This window comes from Balaenoptera musculus, chromosome 19 (assembly GCF_009873245.2).
Source record: "Balaenoptera musculus isolate JJ_BM4_2016_0621 chromosome 19, mBalMus1.pri.v3, whole genome shotgun sequence".
Taxonomy (NCBI): domain Eukaryota; kingdom Metazoa; phylum Chordata; class Mammalia; order Artiodactyla; family Balaenopteridae; genus Balaenoptera; species Balaenoptera musculus.
Window position 1 is genome coordinate 51,673,955 of NC_045803.1, and position 19,814 is coordinate 51,693,768.

The following is a 19,814-nucleotide window of genomic DNA, read 5'->3' on the forward strand; positions in this document are numbered from 1 at the left end:
TTAAATTAGAGTCACTTAAGGTCAGTCTTGTCTCTACAGCGTCTGGCACGTAGCAAGACCTCAGTAAGTATTATTATTTGGTGAGCAACAAGACTGGGTATCTGGAGATTTTTTGAAAGGTAGGTTTTATTATTATTTAGGTACAGTAAGACCAGCATATCAGAAGACAACTGCCATCGCAAAGACAGTTTGCGATTCTCAACAGATCTCGAGAACAGGACACCCAGTGCCATGGAGGGGAGGGCATTTGGGGAAGCACCAGGGTCAGTCAGGAAGCAGAGGGAGAGAGTGAAACTGGACAAGAGCCTTTATTGTGGTTTCTTTAGGAAGCAACAGGTGAGGCAGGGTGAGCAGACATAGGATTGGCTTGTCTGAATAAATTCGGCAGGCTCTGGGCAGGAGGGCCTTCCCCTAGTTGTCTGGTACCTGGCCCTGGGGTGATTAAGGCAGAGGGATGGTGGCCAGGAATTGAGAGCCCAATAAAGAAAGGGATTGGAGTCTAGGTTCAGGATTGGTTGATTTACATTTGAAAGGCTCAGGTGAACTGTTTGTCGTCTCTAGGAACTGACTAATTCTGGGAGGGGCAGTCCCTCCAAGGTCAGCAAGGCCCAGATGTCAAAGCATCAGAATACAGAAAAACTAAAGACATGGTTAATACAGGAGAGAACCAAGCAGAGACTTCTGAAGTTTAAAAATATATACTTTGAGCTGGGGTGAAGTGAGAGAGTGGCGTGGACATATATACACTACCAAATGTAAAATAGATAGCTAGTGGGAAGCAGCTGCATAGCACAGGGAGATCAGCTCAGTGCTTTGTGACCACCTAGAAGGGTGGGATTAGGGAGGGTGGGAGGGAGATGCAAGAGGGAGGGGATATGGGGATATATGTATACATATAGCTGATTCACTTTGTTATAAAGTAGAAACTAACACACCATTGCAAAGCAATTATACCCCAATAAAGATCTTAAAAAAAAAAAAAAAGAAGGAAAAAAATATATATATACACTTTGGGACTTTACGGATGAGGAGAGCGAAAATTGGATGAGAAGAACTGTAAAGAAGGGGATAATCAGAAACATTTTCAAAACACCTGGGACGACAAGGTACCACATCCGGTCAGTATCCATGGAGATTGGTTCTGGGACCCCCTGTGGATACCAAATCCTCAGACACTCGAGTCCCTTATGTAAAATGGCATAGAATTTGCATGTAACCAATGTACATCCTCCCATATACTTTAAATCATTTCTAGATTAGGTATAATACCTAATACAGTGTAAATGCTATGTAAGTAGCTGTAAATACAATGTAAATGCTAAGTAAATAGTTGCCAGCATGCAACAAATTCAAGTTTTGCTATTTGGAACTTTCTGGGACTTTTCTTTTTTTTTTTTTACTTTATTTTTGGCTGTGTTGGGTCTTCATTTCTGTGCGAGGGCTTTCTCCAGTTGCGGCGAGCGGGGGCCACTCTTCATCGCGGTGCGCGGGCCTCTCCCGTTGCGGAGCACAGGCTCCAGACGCGCAGGCTCAGCAGTTATGGCTCACGGGTTTAGTTGCTCCGCGGAATGTGGGATCTTCCCGGACCAGGGCTCGAACCCGTGTCCCCTGCATTGGCAGGCAGATTCTCAACCACTGCGCCACCAGGGAAGCCCTCTGGGACTTTTTTTTTTTTTTTCAAATATTTTTGATCCACTGTTGGTTGAATCTGCGGATGTGGAACCCACAGATATGGAGAGCTGACCATATTGAGAAAAGAACAGAGAAGCCAGACCAGCAAATACAGTTTTCAGTTGGAAAAAAGCACAGCTTAGAAAGGAGGCTGGAGAATTCCCTGGTGGTCCAATGGTTAGGACTCCGTGCTTTCACTGCCAGAGGCACAGGTTAGATCCCTGGTCAGGGAACTAAGATCCTGCAATCTGCGCAGTGCGGCCAAAAAGAAAGAAAAAAAAAAAAAAAGGAGGCTGAAGGTGAGAGAAACCAAATCAGTCTTTTTGTTCTTCAACAAGTTAGGAGGTGGCCTCAGTCGCACTCTTAATTGTGGCTGCAGAAGCCCTTAGTTTAGATGGAATCACTTGATAGATGGTGCCAGTGCCCTGCTTGTAACCCTCTAATGGCTTCCCACTACACCGACTTAAAAATGTCCAAACTCCTTATTGTGGTCAGCAAGGCCTTCCTCGTCTGACCCTTCCTACATCTGCTGCATCACCAACTTCCTCCAGCTTCTCAGCTCCCAGTCTCGCTGTCCTTTCTGTGCCTTGAATACACCAAATTCATGCACTCCCTCCTCGGGACCTTCACCCTCCGTCCCCTCTGTTCTGGTGTGCTATTCCTGCTGAGCTTTTTATGGTTGATGGCTTTTTCTCATTCAGATCTCAGCTTAATTGTCACCTCTGAAGAGAGATTTTCTTTAGCTCCCCAGCCTACAGAAGCCATCTTGTCTAATTCTCTACACTGTGCTTATTGCTATTACTCTCTGTTATTTTGTTGTTTATTTATTTGCTTCTTGTCTGTATTTCTCTAGTATAGTTTAAGTTCTAGGAAAGCAGGGACCTGGGGCATGTTTACTGCTATAGTACCAGGGCCTAGAAGTGTGCCCAGGGTATAACCAGGGACTCAGCATTCATTGAGTGAATGAATGATCTACCTAAAGACACACCATTCTTCACTCTGCCTCCAGCTTAAGGACAGTTTCCTAAAGGAGCTCTGAAAATTACAAAGGAAACAGTGCATGGATTCTGGCCCCAGTAGGCTTCTGGGCTCCGTGTTTCTTTAATTTCATGTAAATTTCTCTAAGTAAATATTCCTTAAAAGTGAATAAAATTTTATTTCACTTTAACAAGAGAATATAAAAGTTAAAAAGGTCACCATAGTAATAGACTAATCTCAATTACCAGGGCAGCCTCCGAAACCCTCACTCCCACCTAATCTCATTCGGTGCATAGGCAGCTTACCGTGTGATTTCCAACACAGCTAAATGAAATTATAAAGCAGTGTTAAATTTATTAATCATTTAATTAGCTAAATGTTCCTGCAAGTACTCGCGAGATGAATGGCATGTCATTTTCTAATGCAATTTGCCTCTCAGGCAGCCAGGGTCAGAAAGGGAAACTCCTGGCATCTCGAATGAGCTTTTTATATCACACCTTCTATTAAGAGACAGTGGTGATACCATGATCGTATTTGAGACTTGTACACAAGACCCGGGCACTCGGGTGATGGAAGGGAAAAAAAAAAAAAGGACTCTCCATCTCACCCAGGTTACAAAGAGGAGGGGCCGGGTGGTTGATGAGTTCCTCAGAGATTGCCTCTCCCTGTGTCTCCTTGCAGGGCAAATCTTTTCATATTTAACAAGCCACTGAGCAGAGCAGAGCAAAAGATAGCAGCCAGTATTAAACGCGTGCTCAATCTAGTTTTATTTCTTTAAATTTACTCAGTCGAGAAAAATTTGTGGAGTGCGAATTCTCCTCATGCTAGGTGACTTTTTAATCCTTCTCCTCGTTGAGTCAGGATTTATTTCTCCCTCCCAGCCCTCCAGGCTTTGCTTGTCATCTTGGGGGGTGGATGCTACACTTGCTCTTTGAAGAGGGTCCGCTCAGGAGGGGCGTTCGGACTCCTAGCATCGGGACGCGTACCTGGGGAGCTTTGGGATTTGGGGCTGGCTTTGACCCATCATTATTTCTGACTGCAAAAGCTGTGACAAGCGGCTGCTGCCAGCTGCTTTGTAAGTCTCTTCCCATTTGCAGCGAGAGAACTGGCATTGAGAACATTGTCTAAATTCACTTGGCAAAGGAGTTGTTGGAGTGGGGGCCCTACACCCGAGGCCAGGAACATCCAAATGAGCACGAGGCTGTTTGTTCAAGATGGAAGCTGTCCGTTCTGAGAACCTCAGCGGGAGGAGTGTCTTTTCCACCCCCCCCCCCCAATATTTATTTATTTATTTGGCTGTGTCGGGTCTTAGTTGCGGCACTCGGGATCTTTCTTGCGGCCCGCGGGCGGGCTCTAGAGTGTGCGGGCTCAGTAGTTGCGGCGCTCAGGCTCTCTAGTTGCAGCGCATGGGCTTCAGAGTGCGCGTACTCAGTAGTTGAGGCACGCGGTCTCTAGCGTGCACGGGCTTAGATTGAACCCACGTCTCCTGCATCGGAAGGCGGATTCTTAACCACTGGACCACCAGGGAAGTCCCAGGAGGAGTGTCTTGATTCATGGATGTCTCTGGTTCGCAGAGCCATCAGGCAGGGGCAAGCCCTTCCCCGTCGAGCAAGGGGGACACGATGGGACACAATGAATACAAGTCTGAGGACTGGTTTTTGGTCCCAGTTCCCCCTGCTGTTGGCTGCAGCTCCCTGGGCAAGTTACATCACCTCCAGCCCCATGATCCCATCATCTGTAAAATCGGGGTCGGATGAATACTCCACACTGATATCAGTAATAGCTACTCACAGGATTGTCATCAGGATTAAAGGAAACCGTGTACTTGAAACAGTTATATAAATTCTAAACTGACATAGAGCCACTGTGGAAGTATTTTTTTTTTGGTTTTATTTTAATTATTTTTTTCTTTCAAGAGCAATAACTTTGGGTCAGGTAGATGGATATATCAAACTTGGCTCTTCAGTTACTTCCCATATGATCCTGAGCAAGATATTTAGCTTCTCTGAGCCTTGGTTTCCTTAGTAATGAAATGGGAATAATAATAGTGCAGATTAGAGAAAAAAATGTGTATGTGCGTATATGTATGTGTGTGTGTAGATATACATATACATATATATACATACATAAAATATATACAATACAGATACATGTTCAAATATAGCCTGTTACCTAATCTAGTTTGATAAAGGTGTCTGCTGCTGGTATTACACTGCCATTACTATTTTTATTACTATGATTGTGTCAACATTGCAGGTAAAGGGCACCACTTCCCCCCTCTTCCAAAAGACATCTGTGTATTATTTAACATCGACCTCATTAAACAGATTTGCCAAGTATAGGTAGAGGCAATTCTGGACTCACTTCCAGGATGCAAGGAAAAGAGGTAGAAATATGGCATGGAGTTTAAGAGCCCTGCTGGTGGGGTTGAAGCATCGCTCCTTTCAAATCCTCCCTCCATCCTGTATAAGCTAAATGACCTTGAACGAATCAGTTAGCTTGCTAAGCCTCAGTTTCTTTATCTCTAAGATGAAGGTCATTACAGCGCCTCCCTCCCACTCAAGGTTGTTATAAGGATGACATGGGAAGCCCAGAGCATAAGCTTGCTGCCACATACAGTAAACAGCCAACGAATACTGGCTGAACAGAGAGTGAAAGAGAGAGGAACAGAAATGAAAAAGTTTCTGAGCAAGTTACATGTAGATTCTTCACTTTCACAAATGCTTCTTCTACCACCTCCCTGGCTTATCTTTCAACTGTCCCTTTAGGTAGGATGCCCTGGGCCTTCATTTTCCCTCCCAGGCCCCAGAAAGGCCAGCCAAAGCCTGGAGATGTGACTCGACCTGTACAAAATGTCTTCATAAGTTGGCAGGAGCCAGGGCCAGAGGCAGGACACCTGTCTCCTATACTTGTCCTTTTTTTGGGGGGAGGGGGGCAGCTTTAAGTCATCAGTGATTTTTGAGTTGGTCACTGGTTCACCCCACAAACTATCCCGAGCTCTTGTTGAGTGTTCCTACCTATTAACCAAGGTGTCTGATCTTACACAATTGTTTTCATGGACTGAAAGGCGTTTTTGTTTCTTCTGTCGTTGGGTTGATGAAATGCTGGTATGAGTTACATTCGATAAACCCTCATGGAGGGCTTCCTATGTGACAGGTGCAGGGGCTCCCAGGAGGAACTTTCTTCCTGGAAGTGCAGTTTCCTGTCTTGTAAGTTTTGGGGCCAATGCCGTGCAGAGCAGAGTAACGTGCACAGGTGCACGGATTGTACTACCCCCCTTCACCCTTGCTTGTCTCTCTCAAGTTCAGGGCCTTCCTCTGGAGCCCACATATAAGACACTAACTCTCAAGCTATCTCAGTAGCACTGGTGTTCCCCTAATGGGCAGCATTGATGGCAAACACGGGGAGGCATGGATGGCCTCAGTTATCACTGGCCTTTGTGAAACAGGGATACCCTTGAGGTTGAGATCCTGGAACACAGGACACAAGAGCAGACCTAGGGAGGCGTGAAGTTCGCCCTTGTAATTTCTCCAGGCCATGCCAAAGCCTTGTATCCTCAGCTATTATGAGTCCCCATTAAGAAACTCAAGAGTTCATGAAAAGGGCACCCTGCCTATCAGCTGCACTTGAGGCCATGCTGGGGGAGCTGGCTCTAAGCCCTGGCAGGGTCTGGGGGTCCTTCCTTGACCTTCTGCAAAGCAGGTCTCCTCAGAGAGATGTGGAGTGAAGGCACAGGTATTGCTTTCTGCCTCCTGTTTCTCTGTCATTCATCTCAGGATCCACCTTCCCAGCCTCCGGGAAAAGAATGTTTTCTCCCAGAAAAAGTGCTTATGGGCAGATCTGGTTATTACTTATGGTTTAAAGACAGCACCTTTCAACAGTCACACGCACGTCCTCTTTCAGGCATTTATCCAAACACGCGCGCAGGACGAGGCCTCTTTCCAAAAGCAGTATTTGTTGACAGGCGTTACAGTATGTGTGTACGAGCCGGGTCTCTGTGTGCATTCACTTGGAACTGTTATATATTCCATGAGAGACACATGTATACAAACCCGGGAAGGAGAGATCGGGGGAGAGAGAAGGAAGGAGGAGGGAAGACAGTAAGAGAAAGAGTTAGCAAGGAAGAGACCAGAGAAAGAGAAAATAAATCAACACAGCAGACTGAAATATCTTAGATGCTTTGGCATCTGTCTGGATTCAGCTGTGCTGGACGCTGTCTGGGTGATCTCGAGAAAGACCATTCACGTCTCTCTGAGCTTCAGTTTCCTCCTTTGTAAAATGGGAACAATCGTTAAGGCACCTAATTTATAGGGTTGCTTGGAGCCCTGCAAGAGATAAGCATACAAAGAACTTCGGACAATGCCCAGCATACAGTCAGTAATCAATAAATATTAATCATGTTATTAAAGAGAGAGAAAGAAGGGGGGGGGTGAACAGAGGAAAAGGAAGGTAAGGGAGAGAATGTAGTGTGAAAAATAAAAGAAAGGGAAAGAGAAGAGAGAAGAAAGGTACCAGTCCGGCTGTCTAGAGCGACTCTGTTTTGCTTTTTCTAGCCCGACCCACGTTTTCCTCTCTAGGTCCTTGTAGGCATGGTTTACATGCAAACAGTGAGACGCATAAGCTAAACACAGACTTTAGGCACATACACAATAGGCAGGCTTCATCCCATTCACACATTCCGTTTGGCAAATAAAAGCATTTCCTCAGTGCAACTTTATGGCCCAGAAGCCAAACTACAAAAACTACAATACTGTCTTCTATTTTATAGCAATATAGAAGTCAGTACTTTTATTTCTCTTTCACGAGTTTGGGGCCAAAGCAACGGAGGAGTGCCAGTGTCTGAGTGCCCTCACGTTACCCCGGGGTTGTTTGGGGGTTTTTTTCCCCCTTCCACCATGTTAAATATTTCTGGTTAACCAGTTAAAACGGGGAAATGGCCGTGATTGCTTTTCGATTGCCACTTCCACATTGAGTGAATTTTATAACAAGAAGCCATTTTCCCCCCCTCCAGGCTGCCCTTGCGCCTGCCTCTCTGACTTTGAGGTCCTCATTATTGTGGGTTTAAATGAAGGATGTTCATTCAGGCAGGGACGGGGTGGGGCTCGGGGGGGGGGGGTGGCCACCAGGCATCAGAGCTGTTATCAGGCCCTTCTATCAGGACAAGTGACAGGCGTCCGGAGCTCATGGTGGAGACCTCCAGCTGACACCAAAGGTGGCTCCCCTCACTCTAACCTTGAAAGGGAAAGTTCCCACTTTATTAAAATGAATTTCAAAAGGGCCGCTCTGACAGCTGCATAATTAAATATTGGAGTGTCAGCGATAATTTATTCCACTCGCATGTGGTGGTCAAATCCTTTTCACTAGAGGGTCAGCAAGCATGGTGACAGAGGCAAGGAGACAGGGGATTCTGGGTCCTTTGTCATTTATTGAGCCACAGCCCTGAAATCGGAGACTCATAAAACATACAAATACACACGCGTACACACACACATGCACACAAACACACACACCCCAGAGAGGGAAGAAAATGTGCACGATGATACCTTATTGTGATTCTCCCAGTAAAACTCTCTAGCTCAAATCTGATACGCGTTCATTAGGAATAGTACGTGAGATGCCCAAGACCCATGCGTATAGACTTTTAACCTATATTTGAGGGGCTCTGTGGGTGCCATAGCTGTTTCTGGAGTACCGGTCATCCCAGGCTCCCGCTACGATCTCTTCCTCCAGTGAACTTGATAAAGAAGGTGATGACAGCTATGAAAGTGGATAGAACTGCTGGGACACAAACTTCTGTGCAACAGTTACAATGCTAGTGACTCTCTATACTTAGTGTAAGCGCTTTGGTATCCACTGACCCTATCCAGTCAACAACAGTGAATGTAGGTTTGTGGAGATAACTTCCTGTGTGTGTGTGTGTGTGTGTGTGTGTGTGTGTGTGTGTGTGTTACTGGGAGAAGTTTGCCTTTTTCAAGAAGGTGTAGTAGAAAGAACACGGGCTTTGGAGCCAGACCCAGGATGCTTTCTCATGATTAATGCAGCTAAATTTCCCCCCACAGGCAGTGGCATACTGCTTCATAAATGCCTTTAAAAAATACGGAAAACAGAGCCGGAGTGAATTCAGTATAGACCTTCTCGGGATGTTTCTTCTTTGTTTATGTTGGTGTTTTGCTTTGTTTTGTTTCACCTGGGGAGCAGTTGTGTTCTTTTCCCTCTTTGGTAGTTCAGGGCTTCGTGGCCTCAGTGTCCAGAAGATGCTGCCCTTGGCGTGTCTATACAGAGAAGCAGCACCCGAGCCCAGGCTATCATTTCTTATTTGACCCTGTCCTGTTTACTCTGTCAGGGTAAAAGCGCAGGTCAAGCTCGGCTAGTCACTGTATTACTTTGTCACAGGCAGGCTTGGCTACTCCGAGTCAGCCTGAACAAATTACATCCCTCACTCTGTCGCTGAACCGGGAACAGGGTTATAACTCAGTCTGAGCACCGGTCCCTCTTCTATTACCTTCATAACCAAGGTCATACTAATCAACTCAATTACCAGTCCTCTTGGACATTTTCATAATGTTTTCTGCTAGTTGCTCTCCTGTGAAAATCGCTCGGTCTAAGCAAATTAATGCCATTTTTATAACTACCTACATTTCAGGTACAGTGATCTCCTTTGAAAAAACTGTATCCCCAGCAGCATAAACTAGCTTTCTCTCCCACATAATGTTCAGACAAGGTGGGATATTGCCATAGTGCGTTCTTGCCTTTTTTTTTTTTTTTGATGGTGCAAACAAATCATCTGGTTTTGAGGGAAACATGAAATTACAAAGATATTTACTTGAGTCACTTCTGAAAGCCCAGCGCCGAGTCTTCTCCCTACTTTTCACACCCCTTCCCAACTCAGCAAGCTGGGCGTTTCAACCAGGCTTTTTCCAGGCTTCAGTTCCTGAGACACAGGAGGATGAAATTGCATTATTCCCCTCAGAGGTTGTATTTTAAATTCTTATTAGTTTGCAGATCGGTCCTCTTTTTGTCTACTCTTCACCCCATCTCACTTCATACCCTCCTTTGTTTTAGAGCTGCTGGGGATGATTGTGTAGCATTCTATTTTCCAAATGTTTTTTCAGGTTAGCTAATTTGATTCCCATAGCAGATCTATGAGAGCGCAAAATTACACCATTTGGGCAATAGCCCCTATTTTGAAATTTCCTAACAGCACAATTGCTGGGTAGCGAGTGTCTTAAAGATGTGACATGGACTGTTTTTTTGAGTTGTGCTGGTTAACGGCAATCTAAATACAGAAGGCAAACCACTGATTTTATTTAATACAGTGAGCTAACCAGGGCATATGATGACCGCTGTCTTTTAGTATCTCTGAACTGCCACCTCCCATGCACGCTCAAATTATTAATTAAAACAAAGCCCTGTAAGGCTGTGTCTGCATCCTGTAGGTCATGTCTTGCTCATAGTAGGCCCTGAATAAAGCCCAGTTGAATGAATCAATTATCTCTCCACATATTAACCCATTAATGGACTTGCTTATTTGCTCAAAAGAGATACTGAGCTGAGTATGGAGGACAGTATCAATTTGAGCTTCATCTGAAATGTTTTATTCCATTATTTTTTTTAAAAAAGGGGGGAAAGCAATGAAGCAAATATGACAAAATGCTTAACAGTTCCACTGGTGAGTAGTGGGAATAAGAGTGGTTGTCATATGGTTCCTAGTGCTTTTTTCATACTTTTAAAAAAAATGTTTATTTTATACTGGAGTATAGTTGAGTTACAATGTTATGTTAGTTTCAGGTGCACAGCAAAGTGATTGATTTATTATTACATATACATATATCTATTGCTTTCCAGATTCTTTTCCCATATAGGTTATTACAGAGTATTGAGTAGAGTTCCCTGTGCTATACAGTAGGTCCTTGTTGATTATCTTATATATAGTGATGTGTATCTGTTAATCCCAACCTCCTAATTTAGTTCCCCCTAGCCTTTCCCCTTTGGTACCCCCCCCATAAGTTTGTTCTCTATGTCTGTGAGTCTGTTTCTGTTTTGCAAATCAGTCCATTTATATCATTTTTTAAGATTCCACATGGAAGTGATATCATATGATATTTGTCTTTCTCTGTCTGACTTACTTCACTTAGTTTAATAATCTCTAGGTCCATCCCAAAACATGCACCCAATGACATGAAGATCTGGGTTGGCCTGTGCCTTTTAGGGCAGGTCAGACATAAGGGAATAGAGCAGAAGGGAGGGAGCCAACTCCTACGTGTGCCCACCATGCCCTGGGCCTGAACTAGGTGCTTTGCTGCTGTCTAGCATCTCATGGAATTCTTCACGGGTCCTGGGTCTTCTCATTCTCTCCAACTTAAAGACAGTAAAACCGTGGTCCAGAATGCCTGGCTCACTTAGCCAACGTTCCACAAATCAAAGGAGGCAGAGCTGAGATTCAGACTCAGGCCACAATGACTTCTGCTCTTTTTTTCTTTTTTCTACAAACATTTTAAAAGTTGAGGTGAAACTCTCATAACGTAAAATTAACCATTTAAAGTCTAGTTTGTAGCTCAGGAAAAAATAAAACGAAACATACAGTTCAGCGGCGTTTAGTAAATTTGTGATGTTGTACAACCACCACCTCTTGTAGTTTCAAACGTCTCTCATCATCCCAGAAAAACACCCTGTACCCACTAAGTAATCACTCCTTGTTCCTCCCTGCCCACAAATCTGCTTCTGATCTCTATGGATTTGCCTCTTCTGGATATTTCATATAAAAACAGTCATATAATATGTGACCTTTTGTGTCTGGCTTCTTTCACTTTGCATAATGTTCTTGAGTTCATCTCACTTGTAGCCTGTGTCAGTACTTTATTTATTTCTATAATCAATATTTTTTATTGAAGTAGCGTTGATTTACAATGTTGTGTTAATTTCTGCTGTACAGCAAAGTGATTCGGTTCTACATATATATACATTCTTTCTTTTATATTCTTTTCCGTTATGGTTTATCATAGGATGTTGAATATAGTTCTCTGTGCTGTACAGTAGGACCTTGTTGTTTATCCATTCTGTATATAAAAGCTCACATCTGCTCCCCTAAACCTCCCGCTCCAGCCCTCCCGCAACCCCCTCCCCCTTGGCAACCACCAGTCTGGTCTCTATGTCCATGAGTCTGTTTCTGTTTCGCAGATAAGTTCATTTGTGTCATATTTTAGATTCCACATATAAGTGATATCATACAGTATTTGTCTTTTGCTTTCTGACTTACTTCACTTAGTCCCTTATTCTTTTTTGCATGGCTGAATAATATTCCACTGTATGGATATACCACATTTTGTTTACGCGTTCATCCTTTGATGGACAATAGGGTTGTTTCCGCCTTTTGGCTATTATGACGCATGCTGGCGTGAACACAAGTTTCTGTGTGGACATAGGTTTTTATCTCCCTTGGGAATAAACTTAGGGGTGGGCTTGCTGGGTCCTATGGTAATCTATGTTTAACTTTTGGAGGAACTGCCAAGCTGTTTCCAGAGCGGCTGCCCCATTTTACAGAAAATCCCTGCTCTCAATACCTCCCAGCATCTTCTGAGCCACTAGACTGTTCGTTATGCTCTTTCTGCAGAGAGAGTTAAGGAGTCTTCTCAGGCAACTGGAATCATCCCCCAGGGACTTAGCTGGCGCATGTGCAGCTGGAATAGCCAGGAGGCATCCAGTCCCTGGTATTTTAGTCTCTCTCCCCCGCTTTCCCGCCCTGTTCAAGCGCCCTGTTACCCAGGAGTGGAGGATGGGTGGCCTATAAACACAGAGGAAGGCAGGGAGTGATCAGTAAGCCTTCCAAAGGCCGACTAGAATCCCGGGCACTGTCATCCCACAGATCACACTGCAGCGCCCCTCGGGGAAGGAGAAGAAGTCCAACCACAAACTCAGACAGAAACTGAGTCCTGGAGAAGTCAGTCAGCCTGCCCAACATCAAAGAGCTTGTTTGCATCCGAGCGGAGACCAGAATTGGGTCTCTCCCCACCTCTATCGGCTGCTGTGGCCTCTAATTCCTTCACAGTTTAGAAAACTAAAAATGTCTGTGAACAAAACCTTTAAAACGTGAAAGGTTTTTCATCGTGTGATCTCTTCCATTTTGAAAACTGGCCTACAGTAAAACATCTTGATCCCAGAGCTTCTTTAGAGAGAAAGTTCTGGAGAGTCTATATATACGAATTCACGTGTGCAAGGCACATGCTAGCTATTTTAGAAACACAAGCCCACTGAGACCTTCCCTTCACGATTCGGGAAAGTCAGTAGATTTTGCCCCATGGAAGAGATGCACTGAGACTGGGAGACATCAAATATGTCCAGAGCCTCCCATTTTGGAGGCAGGAGCTTCTGGCTCTCGATTTTCCTGACTCTGGACTGTCGCTTATTTTTATCCTGTCACATGTCTGAGGCCTGTTATGGGTCAGAGAGCACAAAAAGAGATCACAAGACCGAGGCCAGAAAACACCATTAATGCATAAACTGCAGCGACCTTGCCCGGTGACACTTGACTTCTCCCTTTGCAAGCTGGAGGAACGTGTAGAAATGCTGCTTGGCTGTGGCCACAGAGGAGAGGGTCTCCCCAAGTCCCGTTCTGGGAATTCTTAAAAACCGGACCGGCAGGCATCCTTGGCATCTCCTCCAACCCGTTGTCCTTCCGAAGCCAGAGAAAGCCCTCACAGCCCAGAATCAAGGACAGGGAAGGGAATTTCAGCTTCATCCTTCCTGCTTCACACAAATAGCTAAAGCCAGAAACACGAGTCCCAGCCAACAACTAGAAAGGAGAGTGATCAAGACACACAGCAATCAGACTGGGCCTGCTAAACAGGTGGTGGGCAGGGCGGTTGGGAAGACCCAGATCAAGAGTCAGAGGCCTGGTTTTAGCCCAACTTTGCTATGGACTCCCTTTGTGACCCTGGGGACTTCCCTTATCCTCCCTGGGCCCTTTTCCTGAGTGTCAACAATGAGAGGGTTCTAGATGAAATTGCTACTGTTAGGGAAGATCTTAGAGCAGGCCTGGTACGGGGAACTTGGAGCCAGAAATAAAGATGGAAAAAAACAGATGGGAAAAATAAAAAACTCTATGGTGAGAACCGTCCCAGGTAGCTCAGCAGAACTGGCTCTGCGGACCAGACCCCAGTGCTCGCTTGCAGGACATCACAGCCTGTGTGTGTGTGTGTGTGTGTGTGTGTGTGTGTGTGTGTGTGTGTGTGTGTGTGTGTGTGTGTGTGTTTAAATCATTTTATTTTATTTTTAAGATTTTTTTATTGAGGTATAGCTGATTTACCATGTTGCGTTAGTTTCTGATGTACTAGTTAGTTTCAGTTTTACATATATATGTTCTTTTTCAGATTCTTTTCCATTATAGTTCATTTCAGGATATTGAATATAGTTCCCTGTGCTCTACAGTAGGACCTCGTAGTTCGCCTATTTTATATATAGTAGTTTGCATCTGCTAATTCCAAACTCCTAATTTATCCCTCCCCCACCCCCTTTCCCCCCTGGTAACCATAAGTCTGTTCTCTATGTCTGTGAGTCTGTTTCTGTTTTGTAAATAAGTTCATTTGTGTCATATTTTAGATTCCACATATAAGTGATATCATATGGTATTTGTCTTTCTCAGTCTGACTTACTTCACTTAGTATGATGATCTCTAGGTCCATCCATGTTGCTGCAAATGGCATTATTTCATTCCTTTTATGGCTGAGAAATATTCCATTGTGTATATATACCACATCTTCTTTATTTATCTGTTGATGGACATTTAGGTTGCTTTCAGGTCTTGGCTATTGTAAATAGTGCTGCTGTGAACATTGGGGTGCACGTATCTTTTCGAATCAGAGCTTTCTCTGGATAAAGGGCATCACAATTTGAAGGACGTCCTCACTACCCCTCCCAAAAGGAGATTTTATATGAGCACAAACCAGATCAGAGAAGTTGGGATCTCTTATATTTGCCTCCATCTTGGTAGAAGTTTCTGTAATGCCCTTCAACCATCCAATCTATCCATGTTTTCCCAGGGGAAACAGTTCTCTGTTGAATGCCCTATGTTTCTTTTTACCAACATCATCTCATTTAATCCTCACTACTATCCTGATGGCATTGTCGTCATCTCTGATTTATAGTTGAGGAAAGAGGGGATCAGAGAGATGGAGTGATTTGCCCAAGATCACCCAGCAAGCAAGTAGTAAAGTTGGAATTTGACGCAGGTCTGACTCCAAAAGCCCTCTCGTCCTCTGCTTCCTAATGCTTTTTCTTGTAAAGAGCAACTTACAACCAAACTGATATCACCACTTAATTTTATCTTTGGATAACGATGGTACCAGTCTCATAAGTCAATGAGTTTTATTCATGCTCTAAAATAATGGCTGATTAAGAAAATTAAATCTGACTATGAATTACTTACCTAGGAGCAAATGATTGTATGATCCCATTGTGGAAGATAAAAATTTTACTTAAAAAAAAAAAACTCAAAACAGAAAAAACAGAACTTACTTTTCACAGTCAAGAGCTACTTCTTCCTTTATAGTAAAATGCCCTCTTTAAGATTTTGCAAGCTCATTTCATGACTTTTTTTTTTCTCTTTAGTATCTTTCCAAATTTAGAAGTTAAATTTATAAGGCTGTAATTTGCAAGGTCATCCTTTTTCAAAAAAAAAAAAAAAAGAAATGTAAGCAGGAGATGAGGCCTTTCCAGGTTTGGGGGTGATAGCTCGTGATTCTTTCCTGACTTTGGCCAAGTCTTTGCAGATTCCTGTGTGTTGACGATTATTAGCACCTTGCCTGCAAATGGTAAATACATTGACTTATCTCAATATTCCCCACACTCCCCAGTTTAAGAAAAATGTGAGATGTTGGGAAATGTTTCCAAGAATAGACCAAAGGGTTAGCCAGCCTAGAGAAGTGAACTTGAAGAAGAAACGGCCTACGTTCAATTCCATCGTGATTCTTTGCTGATGGTCTGGTGCTAGGCACACAGAAGGTGAGATGGATGGAATTTATGCAGTGGCCTTGGAGGTCACAGGCTAGCTTGGAAGACAGGTGTGCTGACAGATCATGACAACATGGGGTGTGTGCACCCCAGGGAAAACACAGACAAGGTTCAGGGGCTGCACAGAGGAAGGGATTAACTCTATAAGGAAGTGTTTCGATAGTGACTTGCAATTATAGGACCCATCGAATAATATGATTCTATACTTCTGTAATAGTGTAGTATTCTAGTTATTATCTATTCCCGCACACTGAACAAATATAATTATTATACACACCCTTTCCGCTATTAGCTCTCCTTATTCCTAGTGAAAATAGTGGTGGGTGGTTGATAAGAATAATTCTTCTGTGATCCTTCACATCATTTTTCTACTCAGAACTTAAAAATTCTTTTTTTGTTTGTTTGCTTGCATTTTTCCTAATCTTTTATATAAATGAAAACGGTACCCCTCAGGTCTTCTGACAGTGGGTGCTGATTTTACAGGGGGCCTTACCAGTGGTTTTCAAGGGCAACTCAATGTCAGATCAAGCCTCCCAAGAGACGTCGGTCCTTCACTGTGCATCGTGGCCTTTTAATGCCATCTTGCTTTTTATCAGCACATCGGCGAACGCTTTCCTTCCTTTCCCGTTGAAAGCATTCCGTGTGGAAACCAGGAAGTTTACCTCATTTTTTTTCCTGTTTGTTTTTTGATGTCTTGACAGCAGAACCAATCTTCAGAATCCGTTCAAAAAAAATGACCGAAACAAATTCGATCACAAAAGCTTTTAAAATCTGAAATCCCAGGAAGCTAATTAGTGCGTCCTTTTAAGATGACTTCCTGCATTTTTGTATCCACACAGGCTTGGGTTACAAATGCAGTTGGCAGTTTGCCACGAGTCAGGCAGGTCGTCCCAGCTCTTAGGAGCACGGAGCTTCTGCAGAGCCTGTGGACAGAGGGCAGGGATGGGACTGTCCCCTGTGTGAGTGTATGGCTGAGATCTGCTGCCAGGTAGCAGGCGGAGGCCAGGGGCTGCATTGGCGTGGGGTCCTTGTGGTTGGTTGTATACTCCGCGAACTTTTCTCATTGCCCTAATGATGTCCTTATTTTGCTCTTTCCCCACTTGACACTGAGCTTCTAGGGAGCAGGAACCGTATATATCCCAGTGCCATGCATGGTACTTGGCACATAAGAGGTGTGTAGTAGATGCAGCTGCTCTAGTGCAGAAAGCACAGATTCCAGAATCAGGCAAAGAGACGTGCATCGTGGAGTGCATAGCCCTCCTTAACCTGTGGCTAAGACCCCACAAGGCCTTGTGTTTCTGCTTGGGCTGCAAACTCTTGGAGGGCGGCCACGCCCCATCTGCGTACCCAGAGCCCCCACTCAGTACCTGGCTCAGAGCAGGCCCTCAGCACGTGTCTGCTCTTCACTGAGTGGATGTAGCTGTATGGATCATGCCCAGGATTTCTACCCTAAGATAGAACTTCTGGAACTCCTTTAGGTATGTGTTTGCCTTCTCCAGGAATTGGGCAATCTCGCTACCGAGGGCAAAAATAGACTGTGAGACATGGTTGGCTTCTTTCTCTGTGTGTGTGTGTGTGTGTGTGTGTGTGTGTGAAAAGGCCATTGAAGTGTAAAGTTATGACTTGAATGCCGTGGTGAATTCATCTCATTGTGTTGGAGAGATATCCAGGATTCTCCCCAGAAATTGATCATCACATTTGAAACACACGTGTGTGCATGTCTCCAGGCCCGTGTCCGTATGCATGTACGTCACCGCTGAGTGAACCCTATCGGTTCGTGTCATCTGCTCCCCTGCTGGGCTTCCTGAGAGGCATGGGAGGGGCACACTCCAGATGGAGGGAACCATCCATGAACCGTCTTGGAAGCGTACAAAAGCCTGGTGTGTTTCGAGCACAATGAAGTCATCGGTTCAGATATTTGATTATTGGGACGGTCCACGTGGGTCTCTTTCACTCACCCGCATGCAGGACCCAAATGAGTTAACAGACAAAGCCTGGAATCAGAAGCTCAGTGTGTTCCAGGCAAATACTTGAACTGGTCAGCCCTGGAGGCTTCGTAACCTGCTTCCCTTAGTCAGTCTTCAAAGACCCAAAAAGAGACCACAGCTCACAGACACCAATAGTCAAGGCAAGATAAAGCTCCCCAGTTTCAAAATGTAAAACAAAACAAAGCAAAAAACAAACAAAAAATAACTAACCCACCCAGTAAAACTTGAGAATCAACTTAGAGGTTCAACAGCTGGGGAATGATTCTATACATCATGGTAGATCTATTTAGCAGAATGTTAGACAGCCACTGAAATCAAACGACAGTTGGGGAAAATACTCATCATAGAAGTTTTAATGACAAAGGTGGAGTTCAAAATGGAATGTAGTCTCTGGCTAGAACTATATTAAAGAAAGATGAACTGGAGGAGAGGAGAGAGAGGAATGTATTCTATACCTGGGTACTTCTTTCACTTTTCAGAATGTTCAAAGTATTACCGTTATAATTGGAAAAAAGTCTAATTTAAAATGTGTCACCAGTAAAATCTTGTGGAAGCTTGTGAACGGTTGGATATTGTATTTTCAAGATAAGCATTTATAAGTAGCCCTCACATCTAGCCAGACTATTTACTTGAACTTGGTCTTGTGAAGTTTCAGTCCCTTGGCTTTGTAGAGTGAAAAGTTCTGAGGGGCAGGTTAATAGCAACGCCGATACAGGCATTGTGGTCCCTGGGGAAAGCACGCATTACTCAGCTGAGCACTAGACGTCAGGATGAAATGCCTCTGGGTTGTCAGTGCTATGCATTTTTCTCTGTTGCCTTAACTGTCAGGCAGTTATTGAAAAATTGTCTTTTCCCCACAATACAATAGTTAATGCCTGGGCTGGATGTGGATGGTCATGACAGATCCTTCCAGATTAAGAGCGCACTGATATCCGGTGAATTTTGACTTTCAGCCAAAGGACTGAGGCAGAATGAAACACAGGTGTTCTTTTAGGAAATTAACAAAAATGGCTCATGATTAAATTTCAGAAGCTGTTGAGTAACACGTTTGATAACATTAGCAGAAACGTTCCCACCGAGTCATGAAGAAGAATAAAAGGGGAGGCTGAGTAAAGTAGCTTTCACTGAGTCTTTTCTAGGTGCCATTTTGCATAAATGCTTCTTATTCTGCCCAGTTTATCCCATTTGTTATTAGCCATAATCCTGAAGAATTGGTATTCTTGCCTGGATCCGTCTCACCCTGATGTTCCTGCTTCTCCCTCAGCAGATTAGTTCTTATTAACTTCTTCCCCCTTCCAACCTCCTCCCAGTCTTGTCCAAAACCTACACGTGCACCGTGCACCCCACGTCTCTAGCGTTTGGGCTTCAGAGCAAACTATGTGGACTCCAGCTAAAACCCCAAACCAAGCTAGACTAAAGATCGGTCAACTCTGGCTTTACAGCTCTCGTGTTTAACATGCCCCACTGATTCCTTGAATGCAAGGAAGGCATTCGGAAACTGCTCGGCGATTAGATTTTCCAAGAAAATTTGAAATTCAGCTTGTTGGCTCTAACAAAACCTAGTTCCTCTGAAGCCAGGAAACAATCGCTTTCGCTTATTGTACACTGTCTAAGAATTCCCTGTGCAGGTCCACATCTATTTTGGTTGGGATTTGTCTAGATTTCCATGTGGCCACCAGGTCAGCCACATAGCTGTGTGTCTGGTCATTCTGGTCCCCTCCAACACAAACCATGGGACAACCTGTGTCTATTTCTAGCTGTATGGATATGACTAGGTAGATTGTTCACTTCGCCTTGATTGACTCTTTGTTCCTGGGCTAAAGCATCTCAGGGAGTGGAAACTCTAGTTCACGGGTCTCATGGCCTTCCATGGACTGAATCTAACCCAGCGATGGCCATGACCCAGCGAGGACTTGCTCTGATTCTGGTCAAGGACGGTAGCGTTATAGGCAACACGTGTGCCTGCTGTATGTCCTGGCACTGATATGTAACAAAAAGATAGTTTCACAGAGTTAATCGTATGATTCCCCCATTCCTCTGTGAGCCCCTCTACTGTGTGCTCCTAATGTACCCATTCATTCTCACCCTCTCTCCCACTCATCCTGCCCCCCACTCCTCTGAATACTCACCATTCCACTCACTGGCTACATCCTTTCCCACCTCTGAGCTTTC

The 19,814-nt window shown here is 44.3% G+C and overlaps 1 protein-coding gene across 1 annotated transcript in view; it reads left to right on the forward strand.

Moving 5' to 3' along the window:
* The window catches only part of WWOX (WW domain containing oxidoreductase), a 974,128-nt gene that overhangs the window by 917,412 nt on the left and 36,902 nt on the right, over positions 1-19,814 (forward strand). The gene's annotated exons all lie outside the window — the stretch shown is intronic.